Here is a 10614-nt window from a genome sequence, read left to right on the forward strand (position 1 = left end):
AGTCGAGGGTATCGACTACGGTGAAACCTTTGCTCCAGTTGCTCGCCTTGAATCCATTCATTTGTTGATTGCTTATGCTTCCCATCACAACTTTAAGTTACAACAAATGGATGTGAAAAGTGCTTTTCTTAATGGTCCTATTAATGAGTTGGTTTACGTCAAGCAACCCCCCGGGTTCGAGGATCCCTACTTCCCGGATCATGTGTATCAACTCGATAAGGCACTCTATGGCCTTAAACAAGCCCCACGTGCGTGGTATGACCACCTTACCGAGTTGTTCAAGATCGTGGATTTGAGGTTGGGCAAATCGATCCCACTCTTTTTACTAAGAAGGTCAAAGGGGAGTTGTTTGTATGCCAACTATATGTTGATGATATTATCTTTGGTTCCCCTAACAAAGCTTTCAATGAGGAATTTGCCGCTCTCATGACCTCTAAGTTCAAGATGTCTTCGATGGGAGAGTTGAAGTTCTTCCTTGGTTTTGATATCAAACAAAGAAGAGAAGGTACCTTCATCAACCAAGCCAAATACACTCAAGACATGCTAACAAGATTCAAGCTAAGTGATGTCAAGCCGGCTTCTACTCCAATGCCTACCAAGTGCCAACTTGACATTGATCCCAATGGTAAAGCGGTGGATCAAAAGGTATATCGATCCATGATTGGCTCCTTGCTTTACCTTTGTGCATCTAGACCGGACATCATGTTGAGTGTGGGAATATGTGCACGGTTTCAAGCCGCACCAAAGGAAAGCCACTATGTGGCGGTCAAGCGAATCTTTCAATATTTGGCTCATACCCCAAACTTTGGCTTATGGTACCCAAGAGGAGCAAACTTCAAGCTTGAAGGATATACGGATTCCGATTGGGCGGAAGACAAAGTGGATAGGAAGTCCACTTCCGGAGAGTGCCAATTTCTTGGTTGCTCTTTGGTGAGTTGGTCTTCCAAGAAGCAAAGTTGTGTGTCTCTCTCGTCCACCGAAGTGGAATATGTGGCGGTCGGTAGTTGTTGTGCACACCTCCTATGGATGAGGCAAACTTTAAAGGAGTACGGTGTCATTTGTGACAAAGTGCCTCTTTGGTGTGATAATGAAAGTTCCATCAAGATTTCTCTCAACCCGGTGCAACATTTCAAGACGAAGCATATTGAGATTCGGGATCACTGCATCCGGGATCACATTAGGCGAGGGGAGATCGAGCTCAAGTATGTCAACACTCATGATAACCTTGCAGATATTTTCACGAAGCCCTTGGATGAAGCAAAATTTCGCGAGTTAAGGCATGAGCTAAATATCATTGATTCGAGCAATGTGACTTGAACCCTTGCACCTCCCACCACACTCAACTTGTTGTCTAGTTTAGGTGTAGGCATGGACATAGGGGGAGTGTTGTTCTCTCAATGAACTCTCCCTCCCCCCATTATGCATAAATCGATCAACTCTTTCACATTAGCCATTTTTTATGGTACTTGTGCTTCAAAGACGAGTTTTGGTCATGGGCCCAAGGATAATTCTTCGCGGTGCCATACCAACTGACTGAAACATAGGTGGCTCAGGCCACCGCCCTCTCTTTTGAGAGGTAGTGCCGCGTGGTTGCTACTTGTTGACTTTCTACCTTTGTGTTGAGCGTGTTCTTGTGGTGTCTCTTGTGCTCAAAGTTTCCTTGCGAAGACCTCTTTTGTGTGTTGAAACCTGCTTTTTCTTGAGCTCACGGTACTACCGCAGCCTGCTACGGTACTACCGCGTGTGGAGAGCATGGTACTACCGCCCCCGCGCGGCAGTAATTTTTTACTGCCACCTGGGAGAGTGGTACTACCGCTTTGGTGCGGTACTTCAGCCCAAGCGGTACTACCGTGATGATGTGCGGTACTACTGCGCCGTCGCAGACGCGTGCAGATAAGGACGGGCACGGGGAGTTCTAACTCCCCCATACCCATTCGTCAGTTTTCCCCACTTCGTCTCTCTCTCTCCCTCGCTCAAGAATGGGGTCGGAGTCCATCGCCGGATCACCGCCTCCGGCTGCTCTCCTGCGATTTCGTCCGATGGGATCGTTCCCCACCACGTGCTCTTGCCATGGAACAAGGTCCTTCCCAAATCCCTCTCGTTTTTGGTTGTTTTCGTTGCCTCTAGGTTTTTGGGGGAGATACATGTGTTCTTGAGATTTTAGGCTAAATCTATGCAAGAGTAGGATGTAGGAGAGTAGTATTGCGTAGGGATTATACTTGATATGTTGTCATGTGCTAGATTTGATCAACCATAGTACCACCGTGGTTTTGCGGTTCCTCTCAAATTCAAACTTTGGTTTGGATCTGACGCGGTGCGGTACTACCGCGCCACATGTGCGGTACTACCGCTTGTCCGGTACTACCGCTCGACCGGCGCGGTACTACCGCACGCGCTGCGGAACTAGGATCTTACTACCGCTCCCAACCCCGGTACTACTGTGACCTCACACGGTACTACCGCGACTAGGAGTGGTACTAAAATTTCAGTACCGCAGCATCCGGCAGTACTACCGTTGGGTCCAATCTATCTCATGGCAACTACCACGTATACTTTCTATGTGTTTCTTGTGCTTTGCCGTGGTCTTTGCATTGATCCTTTTTGCTTGTCGCGGGTGTTTTGCGCTTTGTGTCTCAGGTGGTGGCTCTCGCCGTTCCAATCCCAGTCGTGACACTGGCTCCAAGCGTCTGCGCAATCAAGGTGAAGCACCAGAGGGCTCCACTGCCCCCAAGCGCCATGTCAAGACCACCGCTAGCAAGCACAAGGAACCCGCTAAGGGCATGGACGAGATACCCCAATCTGAGTTCATTCGTCTCAGGCAGATCAACCCGTATGTGAATCCTCGTGCTACTGTCAGAGGCAGTGAACTGTTTTGGACAAAGCAGCAGACTCTCACTTATCTGGATGTCATCAAGAACAAGTAAAATACCTATGTGGATGTCAAGTGGATAGACATGCATCATCTAAGGAAGGACAAGTTTCGTGAGTACTTTGGAGAAGCTCTGGACTTGGTGGAGCAGTTTGGTATTGAACATGTGATCTATTTCCACCTTGACTATGACCCTGAGCTTATCTGTCAGTTCTTTGCCTCAGTTTACTTTCACCCTGGGGAGGAGCGGAGGATGACCTGGATGACCAATGGCCGTAAGTTGACTGCTACCTGGAAGGAGTTCATGGATCTGCTCCAGGTTCCTGATGACGGGCTCGACACTCCCATGGGTGTTCACCCCCATGCCAATTCTGAGTCTACTAACAAGGACAAGATTCAGCCGTTCTATGTTGAGAAGATTCTTCCCAGTGGCAAGTCATCGTGGGTGCTCAACTCCTTTCTGGATATCATGTATCGCATCTTCCGCAACTCTCTGTTCCCTCGCATTGGCGACAAGGACAAGGTTCATGCATATATGGTGGATATGATGCTCCTATGCGAGGAGGCTCGTGTGTCTCAGACTCAGCCTCTTGATGTCTCACACATCATGTGGTGTGAGCTTCGGTTTGCGGTGTTCAACCACAAGGTGCTTATCTATGGACCATATTTGTTTCTGTTGATCTCCAAGACTTGGGAGAAGATGTACCCTGGTGATGAGTTCCTTGCTCCAGACTGGATTCGACATGATCCCATCAGTCTCTGTGTCAAGCCCAACTGGGCCAACACTACTACTCGTGCTGAGGCGTCTGCTGCTAGGAGGGCTGTTGATGAGGAGGAGGCTGGAGCAGAGGATGTTGCTGAGGACCGTGCTGCTAGGTCTTCCCATAGTTCCTCTGAGCCCTCGTGGGCCAAGAAGCTAAAGGACAAGATGAAGACTCTTTTTTGCATGCAAGCTAAGGGGCAGTACAGGACTCACGTGGCATCCAAGGAGAGTCGCCGTCGGGACAAGAAGATCATGAAACTGTATGGAGAGGACGTGTCTGGCGGTTCTGAGGATCGCATCACTCCAGAGGCCGAGTGGATGGAGAAACAAGGCTACAGGTGGACTGATTCTGAGGAGGACGTCGAGGAGACCATTCCTGCCGCCGAGTCTGACGAGGAGCATTGGGATGATTTCTCTGCTTGAGCCACCCCTTGTGTGTAGGTGTCCTCTCTGCCTTTTTGGCGTCTCGATTCCAAAGGGGGAGAGAGTGTAGGGATTTGAGAGTCGTGTGTCGTCATTCGTGTTCGGTGTGTTTGTTTTCTCGTTTGAACCTCGTTTTGGTTGCTTTGGGTTGCTTTCCTTCATATGGTGTAAGACATATGCACTCTACCTATCTTAGTGAGCTTGTGATATGTTGTGCTACCTATGTTTTATGCTCTTGCTTATATATTAATCTTACCCTTGCAAGATCATGCCTTGTCTCTAAAATATAGGGGGAGTGTTGATCCTAGTTTGTGTGCTGTGCAGTCCAAAGCATCCATCTAGATTGCACACATCTAGGGGGAGCCCGTCTATATTCTAGAGAGGAGGGGTTTGCCTCTGCTAAATATTATCTCCCATTTGTGCAAATCCCGTATTGTCATCAATCCACCAAAAAGGGGGAGATTGTAAGGGCATATTTATCCCTAAGGTGTTTTGGTGATTGATGACAATGCTTTTGCGGACTAATCATGTGCCTTGAGTTTCTCAGACGCTTCATCACTAGGCACAAGATGGTTCGGTGCCCCTCGAAGACTGTTGAAGACGGCGTTGTTCTACGTTTCTTTTTGGTGGATTTGAATCATAGGAGAGTCGTACTATTAAGAGGGGGTCCGCATCGAAAAGGTTCGGGTGGAATCATCACGTACACGTTTCCTTCATTGTCTCCACCTTTGCCTTGCACTTTGGAGCATCCCCCATCTATCATCTGTGCGTTTGTCCTGGCTGATGCTGCTGAGCTTGCGGTAGTACTGCTCCCTGGAGCGGTAGTACCGCAGGCACCTGCAGTAGTACCGTGCCAAGCGCGGTAGTACCGCGGAAGCCCACGGTAGTACCGCTCCTCTGGAGCTGTAGTACCGTGGCTCCTAGGCCAAGTGCCGCTGCTTCGCGGTAGTAGGGGCGGATGTAATTTTTTACATCCGTGCCTCCGCGGTAGTACTGCACCTCATGCGCGGTAGTATCGCGCTCGGCCTGCCAAGTGCTGTTGCTTCACGGTAGTAAGGGCGGATGTAATTTTTTACATCTGCGCCTCCGCGGTAGTACCGTAGTTCTTGTGCGGTAGTACCGCACGCAGCCTATTTCAGCTGCCATACGGTAGTAGCGCTCCCCAGCAGTAGTACCGTGTCGGACTGTTGCACTGTTTCTTTTCTAGCGGAAGTAGGCACGAATGTATTTTTATTCATCCGCGCCCTTCGTAGGCTAGGACTTTCCTGCCTTGCGGTAGTACCGCAAGGGGGAGCGGTAGTATTGTGCTCGCGGAAGTACTGCTCTTAGTCAGGCATGTTCTAGTCTCTGCTGCTGCCGCGGAAGTACCATGGTCCCTCACGGTAGTACCGCGTGGCCTTGCAGTAGTACCGCGTTCCTGGAGCGGCAGTACCGCATGTCGCGGGCTGGATATGTGGATAATGGTTGGATCTTTTCCTTTGCTATAAAAGGGGTGTCTCCTACCTCTAGTTGACCACCTCTTCCATCTCTAAGCTCCATTGTTGCTCCAAGCTCCATTTTTGCCCGATCTCTCTCCCTAGCCAATCAAACTTGTTGATTTTCTCGGGATTGGTTGAGAAGGCCCCGATCTACACTTCCATCAAGAGAAATTAAATTCCCCCCACTAATCCCTAGCGGATCTTGTTACTCTTGGGTTTTGAGTACCCTAGACGGTTGAGGTCACCTCGGAGCCATAGTCCATTGTGGTGAAGCTTCGTGGTGTCGTTGGGAGCCTCCAATTAAGTTGTGGAGATTGCCCCAACCTTGTTTGTAAAGGTTCGGTCGCCACCTTCAAGGGCACCAATAGTGGATTCACGGCATCTCGCATTGTGTGAGGGCATGAGGAGAATACGGTGTCCCTAGTGGCTTCTTGGGAAGCATTGTGCCTCCACACCGCTCTAACGGAGACGTACTTCCCCTCAAAAGGAAGGACCTTCGGTAACACATCCTCGTCTCCACCGGCTCCACTCTTGGTTATCTCGCACCTTTACTTTTGCAAGCTTACTTGTGTTGTATCCCTTGCTTGCTTGTGTGCTTGTTGTTGTTGCATCATATAGGTTGTTCACCTAGTTGCATATCTAGACAACCTACTTCGATGCAAAGTTTAATTTGGTAAAGAAAAGCTAAAAATTGTTAGTTGCCTATTAACCCCCCCCCCCTCTAGTCAACTATATAGATCCTTTCAATATGGCTCCTGCCAGTTGCCGATAACTCGGTTACAAAACATGATCATCTCATACAATAAAATATAGCATCACGTCTTGACCATATCACATCACAACATGCCCTGCAAAAACAAGTTAGACGTCCTCTACTTTGTTGTTGCAAATTTTACGTGGCTGCTACGGGCTGAGCAAGAACCGTTCTTACCTACGCATCAAAACCACAACGATAGTTCGTCAAGTTAGTGTTGTTTTAACCTTCGCAAGGACCAGGCGTAGCCACACTCGGTTCAACTAAAGTTGGAGAAACAGACACCCGCCAGCCACCTGTGTGCAAAGCACGTCGGTAGAACCAGTCTCGCGTAAGCGTACGCGTAATGTCGGTCCGGGCCGCTTCATCCAACAATACCGCCGAACCAAAGTATGACATGCTGGTAAGCAGTATGACTTGTATCGCCCACAACTCACTTGTGTTCTACTCGTGCATATAACATCTACGCATAAAACTGGCTCGGATGCCACTGTTGGGGAACGTAGTAATTTCAAAAAAAAAATCCTACGCATACGCAAGATCATGGTGATGCATAGCAACGAGAGGGGAGAGTGTCGTCTACGTACCCTTGTATACCGAAAGCGGAAACGTTAGAACAACGCGGTTGATGTAGTCGTATGTCTTCACGGCCCGACCGATCAAGCACCGAAACTATGGCACCTCCGAGTTCTAGCACACGTTCAGCTCAATGACGTTCCCCATACTCTGATCCAGCAGAATGTCGGGGAAGAGTTTCGTCAGCACGACGGCGTGGTGACGATCTTGATGTTCTACCGTCACAGGGCTTCGCCTAAGCACCGCTACAATATTATCGAGAACTACGGTGGAGGGGGGCACCGCACACGGCTAAGAGATCAAGAGATCAATTGTTGTTGTGCCTAGAGGTGCCCCCCTGCCCCCGTATATAAAGGATCAAGGAGGAGGGGGCGGCCGGCCAGGAGGAAGCGCGCCAGGGAGGAGTCCTACTCCCACCGGGAGTAGGACTCCCTCCTTTCCTAATCCAAGTAGGAGAGGGGAAGGAAGGGGAGGAGAAGGAGAAGGAAGGAGAGGGAGGAAAAGGAGGAAAGGGGGGCCGGCCCCCTACTCCAATTCGGTTTGGGCTAGGGGGGCCGCGCGCCCTGCCTCCTCTCTTCCACCACTTGGCCCATGAGGCCCATTACTTCTTCCTCGTATTCCCGTAATTCCGCGGTACCCCGAAAAATACCCGAATCACTCGGAACCTTTCTGAAGTCCGAATATAGTCGTCCAATATATCGATATTTACGTATCGACAATTTCGAGACTCCTCGTCATGTCCCCGATCTCATCCAGGACTCCGAACTCCTTCGGTACATCAAAACACATAAACTCATAATATAATTGTCATCGAAACCTTAAGCGTGCGGACCCTACGGGTTCGAGAACTATGTAGACATGACCGAGACACGTTTCCGGTCAATAACCAATAGCGGAACCTGGATGCTCATATTGGCTCCTACATATTCTACGAAGATCTTTATCGGTCAAACCGCATAACAACATACGTTGTTCCCTTTGTCATCGGTATGTTACTTGCCTGAGATTCGATCATCGGTATCTAAATACCTAGTTCAGTCTCGTTACCGGCAAGTCTCTTTACTCGTTATGTAATGCATGATCCCGCAACTAACTCATTAGTCACATTGCTTGCAAGGCTTATAGTGATGTGCATTACCGAGAGGGCCCAGAGATACCTCTCCGACAATCAGAGTGACAAATCCTAATCTCGAAATACGCCAACTCAACATGTACCTTCGGAGACACCTGTAGAGCTCCTTTATAATCACCCAGTTACGTTGTGACGTTTGGTAGCACACAAAGTGTTCCTCCGGTAAATGGGAGTTGCATAATCTCATAGTCATAGAAACATGTATAAGTCATGAAGAAAGCAATAGCAACATACTAAACGATCAAGTGCTAAGCTAATGGAATGGGTCAAGTCAATCACATCATTCTCCTAATGATGTGATCCCGTTAATCAAATGACAACTCATGTCTATGGCTAGGAAACACAACCATCTTTGATCAACGAGCTAGTCAAGTAGAGGCATACTAGTGACACTATGTTTGTCTATGTATTCACACATGTATTATGTTTCCGGTTAATAAAATTCTAGCATGAATAATAAACATTTATCATGAAATAAAGAAATAAATAATAACTTTATTATTGCCTCTAGGGCATATTTCCTTCAGCTCCACGAGCTCCTCCTTCACCGAGACGAAGGCGAACGGCGTCGGTGGCTCCGGCTCCTCCTCGTTGTCCGACCACTCCCTCTTCACGGGGAGGAAGCCCGTGCCGGAGGACGAGGAGGATCCGGCATAGGAAGATCTAGCGGAGGACAAGGACGCGCTACGGCGGTCGTACTCCTCCGTCTCGCGGCGGTTGAAGCTCGGCGGCGGCGACATCCCGCGGTTGGTCCACCTCCGGGCGCCGTGCTTCCTCGCGCCGTCCGCCCGGACGCGCCGCTCGCGCTCCGGGTCACACTCACGACCGGATCTGCTGTCAGAGCTGCGTCTGAAGCTCCACATTCGCCCCCACATGGCGGCGGAGGCGGGGCGGGTGGTCGCCGGCGGCGAGAAATTGCAGAGGGGAAAAGGGAATCCGGTGGCTCGCGGCTGCAAGGGGGGTAGGGTTTGGACCCGTAAAAGGGTGACGGAATCGCAGTTATACTGCTCGGGGCGTGCGGTTTGCGGGCTGCGGCAAAAAAAATTGCGGGCCGGGCGAGTATTCGGGCTCTGTTCTGCGGAAAATTGGGCCGAGCCCGCATACTTGCCGGAATTTTTACGGGCCGGGCGTTTTGTGGGGTCTGCTAGAGTTGCTCTTAGGCAAGGTAATTCTTGGGCGGGAGCATCTGGAGGCACTGGGTGGCGCTGGAGGGAAGTTGCACATACCTCGGCGTGGTCGGCCAGCGCCGCCAACTCCCTCACCCCGTCAAAAAAAAACTCACCCCTTCAGCCGCACGCGCATAGCCAGCCGACCAACCGTAGTCGCCCATAGCCAGCGCTTCCCAGCGTGTACTACTTGTTAGCCATAATCTTGACTATTAGCGCATGCGTTAGTTGTTAGCTGATTAGCCGGCCGTGAGTTAGATCTTGTTTGGTTCATAAGTCCTAGGACTTTTTCTAGTCTCAATTAAAAAGTCCCTAGGCTCTAAAAAGTTCATTCTTGTTTGTTTTCCAGGGACTAAAAAGTCTAGTCCCTCTCTAAAGGTTATTAAATGACCATGTTACCCCTAGTATATAGAAAAATAACAATCAAACAACACCATGGGACGGTGGGACAATGGGTGCAGAGAGGGGCATTGTTGAAAAAGTCCCAAAAAATCCCAAACCTTCTTCATTTAATCTTAACTAGCAAATATGCCCGTGTGTTGCAACGGGAGAAAAACAATCAGATTATATAGATATAATAGAGATAAAAAAAATCTGAATCAAATGCGAGGATGAGATAAGGATTTTCAATATGCCATTTCACAAACTATGTCCGAGTGATGTTATGATGATAAGGGACTTTTAAAAAGTCATTTCAAAAACTGAAAATGTGATGGTCTCATTACGACTTAATTTCCTAAGGTGCCACAACGAAATATTTTTTTGGTTGAGCAAACTACATTGTTGGACCGCTGCCTTAGTTAGACTGATGCATGATGTGTCTCACATTGACCTAGCGTAGCGATGTTTTCCAGAACCAGTAGAATTTTGGTACGAGAATAGTTGTGTACGGAGGCAAAACAGACATTTAGTCATTTACATATAGTTTACAAAAACTAACACATAGCAAGATGTGTCAACTTTTTTGGGCTCGGGACATTGTTTTCAAATTCCAGAATATGTGTTGAATACACAATTATATTTTTAGAAATCATGAACATTTTTTATTTCATTGCTTTTTAAATCATGATTTTTTTATAATATGCAAATAATTTTTTTAATTATGAACATTTTATGATCCCCTAATAAAACCTCTGCCTAAGCGATGGTTTGTTTTGTTCGTTACTTAAGAATCAGTTTTAATTTTTGTGAACATTTTCCAAAATTTCATGGACATTGTTTTCAAATTCCCAAATATATTTCGAATACACGATCATATTCTATAAATCATGAATTTATTTTATTGTTTTTTAAATCACGATTTTTTTTAAATATGCGAACAGTTTTGTTTTTACATCATGAACTTTTTATGATTTCTCAAATGTGTTTTGAATTCACAAACATTTTATGGTGTATCTGTATATTTTCTCAGTACGCGCAACTTTTTTGAAATTTGTTTTTTTTTTGGAAATCC

The sequence above is a fragment of the Triticum dicoccoides genome, chromosome 2B (assembly GCF_002162155.2).
Source record: "Triticum dicoccoides isolate Atlit2015 ecotype Zavitan chromosome 2B, WEW_v2.0, whole genome shotgun sequence".
NCBI lineage: Eukaryota > Viridiplantae > Streptophyta > Magnoliopsida > Poales > Poaceae > Triticum > Triticum dicoccoides.